This window comes from Salmo salar, unplaced genomic scaffold (genome assembly GCF_905237065.1).
Source record: "Salmo salar unplaced genomic scaffold, Ssal_v3.1, whole genome shotgun sequence".
NCBI classification, from domain to species: Eukaryota; Metazoa; Chordata; class Actinopteri; order Salmoniformes; family Salmonidae; genus Salmo; species Salmo salar.
Genome location: NW_025549288.1, coordinates 61,232 through 65,970, shown reverse-complemented (window position 1 = coordinate 65,970; position 4,739 = coordinate 61,232). Strand labels below are relative to the sequence as shown.

The following is a 4,739-nucleotide window of genomic DNA, read 5'->3' as shown; positions in this document are numbered from 1 at the left end:
CGATGGAAGAACACAGGAGGCCTTTGGTGGCCATCTCCAACCGGTTCACAGTGCTGAATCCTGATACCGGGGATGAAGGGTCAGATGTGGGGGCCGAGACACAGGATTCTGTTATCTTGAAGGTTCCTGCATTAGCAGCCTCTGAAGCCTCGGTGGGGAGGTCTAGGGAGCAGGTCCAGGGGATCTGCTTGGTTCCTGCGCTTCCTGGGACAGGCACCACGGAGATGGACACCAATCCTGAGGAGGCCTCAATGGACTGTGCACAGGTACTGTCAGGGGGAGACCACACTTCCAGTCCTGGGGAAGAGTCGTTGGTCTGCGGACAGGTATCAGCCTGTGTGAACTTTTCCAGCCCTGAACGCTCTTTTCGTGGCACCAGGCACGCCAGGAACAGTGACCGGTACCTGGAAGGGGTGAGTGACAGCGGGATGGGGGAGGCTCCTATCTGACAGACTGTATGGAGACGCTGGGTGATCTTGCTTATTTCCTTGTTTATTTCTTATGGCACTTTTCACAGTAATAACAGTGAATGTAAGGGATTAAGGGATATGGGGAAGAGAGGAGGGGTGTTTCAGTACCTTTCCTGTGTCTCCTTCCAGGTTTGTTTTCTACAAGAAGTTCATTTAAGGGATATGGGGGATGTTCCTGTTTTTTCAAAGGAGTGGGCGAAGGGAGAGTCCAGATGGGGGGATGGGGGTGCACTCCTCTGGGGTGGGGATTTTGTTTGGGGATAGGGACTTTTGTGTGATGGGTTCCTTTTCTGTTATACAGGGGAGGGTTTTAGTGGTTGATGCAGATTGGAGGGGGCGAAGTTTCGTTTTATTAACATTTATGCACCTGCAGAGCCTCGAGGTAGGAAAGATCTTTTTTGGCTCTGCCAGATATTTGTGTTACTAACCGAACTGTGGTTTTGGGCGGGATTTCAATGTCTCTTTCGAAGGTACGGGGGACTTTAGCCTTCCCTATTTGGTTTCTGTGGTTAAAGATTTTTCTTTTAGGGACTCCCTTCAGAGTCTGCGACCCCAAGGGGAGGGTATGACATGGGGTTCCCGTAGTCGTATAGATTTCATTTTTTACCTGTATCTGTGCCAATATCGCAAGTCACTGTTTCTCCGGTCTGGTTTTCTGACCATTGCCAAGTCCAGGTAGTGTTCTCGGTAGACGTGCCAATATTTGGAAGAGGGTTTTGGAAATTAAATTCCCAAATTTTGGCAGATCTTTCCTTTAGGGAGGCTTTTAGATCCCATTATGAGCTATGGGGAGTGCGTAAAGCGCAATGTGCGCACCCCTGGCTATTTCGCACTGTGTCGCTAAGGCCCGAGCAGACAGGGAGGTTTTTCGGCGGCTTCAGGGGGAGCTGACTGCTTTGGTGTCAGCCGAGAATAAGGGTGAGGGGAGGGATGTGGAGAGGATGGAGGTTTTAAAAAGTAAGTTGGGCCTGTATTTTCAGGGTAAGGCCAGGGACTTTCTCTTTAGGTGTCAATCGAGATAAGTTCGAGTTTGGTGAGGCTAGCAGTTCATATTTTTCAAACAGGTAAAGCTGCCCATGCCAAAGCAGTTATTGCTCAGCTGCGAACAGAAAAGGGGGAATGGTATCGGACCCAAAGGGGATGGTGGAAGCAGCGTCATCTTTCTACCAAGAGTCCTTTAGGGAAAAGGACATAGATGGGTCGAAAGAACACGTCTTTCTGGGGTTTTTGAGGGAAAAGGTTCCCCGGAGGAAGCCTCTGATCTCGATCGCCCTTTCGAGCTTGAGGAGGTTGAGGCTGCTTTGCGGGGTTTACCCAACCAACAAAGTGCCAGGTTGCGATGGGCTTCCCGGGAGTTTTATGTTACCTTTTGGGAGATTTTGGGCAGAGATTTTCTGTTGGTAGTTAAAAGGCGGTATATGATTCAGGGCTCCTGGGGTCTTCAATGAGGGAGGGGATTTTGACGCTGCTTTACAAGAAAGGGGAAAGGGATAACCTGGGGAATTACAGGCCCATTACGCTACTGTGTGCAGACTATAAGGTGGTAGCCCGTGTCCTTGCGGGCCGCCTAAGGAAGGCTCTGCCCCATGTCATACATGAGGACCAGACCTGTGGGGTGGAGGGGGAGGTCCATACAATGGAACCTGAGTCTGGTGAGGGACTGTATTGCTTGGGCCCAGGACAGAGGGGTGCACCTCATGTTGGTGGGCTTAGACATGGAAAAAGCTTTTGATAAGGTGCACCATGGGTTCCTCTTTTCAGTGTTGGAAAGGATGGGTTTTGGGGCTGGGTTTATGAGGTGGGTGGAGATTCTATACACTGCAGTGGGAAGTAGGGTTTTGGTAAATGGGCATGCAGGAGAGGTGGTTCCTCAGCAGACTGGGGTACGTCAAGGCTGCCCGTTGTCTCCACTGCTCTTTGTGTTGTACATGGAGCCGCTGGCAGCAGCCATTCGGGCAGATGCACGTGTTAGGGCCTCCGGCCCCTGGTGGGGGGCTCTTCAGAGGTCAAGATCTCCCAGTATGCGGACGACATGACTTTGTTTCTGACATCCGAGGGGGAGTGTCGCCAGGGCGGTGGAGGTCCTGGGGGAGTTCGGACTGGCATCCGGGCTAGGGTCAACCTGGGGAAATCCTCAGTCAAGTTTTTTGGACCATGGGCAGGGAGAGAGGAAGGCCTCAGTGGTCTCCCGCTCTGCTCGGGGCCTATGAGGGTCCTGGGAGTGGATTTTGAAGTGACAGGTAGTGAGGGAATTAACTGGGGGCAGAGGATCGCGAAAGTGCGCACCAAGGTGGGCCTCTGGAAAGCTCGTCGGCTTTCTATGAGTGGGACGGGTTCTAGTCATTAAAGCAGACATTCTTCCGTCCTTGGTTTATTTGGCCTATGTTTTTCCTTTACCTCCTCGTTACAGGAAGGATTTAGTGCGAACCATTTTTTCTTTTTGTTTGGGGGCTATGAGTATATAAAAAGGGACTGGATGGTGCAATCAGTGGAGGAGGGAGGAAGGGGAGTTCCTGACATCCCTCTGAAGTTAGACACTATTTTCTTTTCTTCAATATGTAAAAGTCTGGTTAACCCTTGTAACCATGGTTACAAGGCTTTTGCTTGTTTTGGCTATCTTTCCCTCTGCGGAGGTTGATAGCCTGGGACAACCTCTCGACCTAAGGCGGAATCCCTCCCGGCTCATTTTTGAACATGCGGTGAAGTGGAGCAGAAGGCACACTGAGTGCCAGGAGGGTCTGCTCTGCATGGACCACAGGGCTTTATACAGGACCTTGGTGGCTAAGCGGGGTCCTGTCGGTGTCTATGGGGTAGGGCCGGTGGTATGGCAGGCAATTCAGCAAAAGGGTCTCTCTAACAGGTTGAAGGATCTAAATTGGTTGTGTATACATGGGCGTCTGCCAGTTAGGGAGGTCCTTTACAGGCACGGCCTGTCAAAGGTCAAGATATGCCCAAGGGAAGGGTGTGAAGGCGAGGAGACGCTCCGTCACACTTTTTGGGAGTGCTCCTTTGCCAGGAGGGTTTGGGGGGGATTTGGGCTCCTTCTTCCAGATGCTGGGGATTCTATCCTTTGATGCAATTATGTTGAGGAGGGGTTTGGGGATCAGGAGCGGGAGGGGATCCTTTTTAATCTGGCTCTTGATTTCCTTGGGGAAGGTAGCTCTGTGGGATTCAAGGGTGGTTTTGGTTAAATCCAATGTGGACTGGGGAGTGGGTGGAGTGGCAAGTAGGGTTAGAGCTGACCTGAGGAAAAGGTTTGATTTCGATGTGGACAAATATGGCTTCCATGCCTCTAAGGAACGCTGGAAGTACCTTTATGAGTAAGAGGCCTTGTTGCAGTGGTTGGCCAAAGTGTATGTACTGTTTGCTTGATTATGTGGTTTTTTTCCATGTCCCGGTTTTGAAATGTCCAGTATTTTGGGAAATGTAAAGTGTTTACAATGAATGGTTTGGTTAAATAAAAAAAAATAAAAATAAATAAAAATAAAAATCTGTTCTTATCAGTTTAATATCTGATACGTCCCCCATCGGGGGACTACATATTAAATGGATTTTTCGAACAGGGAGTCGGAAATGGGGCTTGCTCCGTCCGCTCCACGCATCGACCCGGTATTGCAGTACCTCCGGAACGGTGCAACACTTTTTCTCCCATTGTCAAGGAAAAAGAAATACACCAAGCTATGTAAAACAGCTAGCAGAAGAAGAGAAGGAATGAAAAAAGAAGAATCATCCAAACTGAAACAAGTGCGAAGCCCCCTTCATGGGGGTCCCCCGTTTTCCCGCCATTTTACTTAAAAAATAAAAAATAAAAAATAAAAAAATACATTGGCCAGGAGTGTGTGTGTGTGTGTGTGTGTGTGTGTGTGTGTGTGTGTGTGTTTTTTGAGCCCCCCAAAAATACAATCACTTCACCAGGATTGTGTGTGTGTGTGTGTGTGTGTGTGTGTGTGTGTGTGTGTGTGTGTGTGTGTGTGTGTTTTTGAGCCCCCCCCAAAAAAATACAATCACTTCACCAGGATTGTGTGTGTGTGTGTGTGTGAATGATCGCTTCTCGGCCTTTTGGCTCAGATCAAGTGTAGTTACCTTGTCAGTGCTGCACTTGATCAGAGAAGCGATCGTAGGCCGGAGGGCACCCGGGAAATTGTGCTATTTATTTTGGTCAAATTATTATTTATTGTTGTTTTTTGTCTCACCCTTGTTTATTCTTTGTCCTGGGTTAGGTGGTGGTTTTGGTGGTGGACTACAGGTGCACCAGCACCTGTAGGGTGA

The 4,739-nt window shown here is 49.4% G+C and overlaps 1 non-coding gene across 1 annotated transcript; it reads left to right on the top strand.

Annotated features, from left to right (window-relative positions):
• The first annotated feature begins 3,914 nt into the window (after positions 1-3,914).
• On the top strand, positions 3,915-4,112 carry LOC123736327 (U2 spliceosomal RNA). Its single transcript, XR_006766057.1, has one exon. It is a non-coding gene; the product is annotated as a U2 spliceosomal RNA (small nuclear RNA).
• Positions 4,113-4,739: the final 627 nt, after the last annotated feature.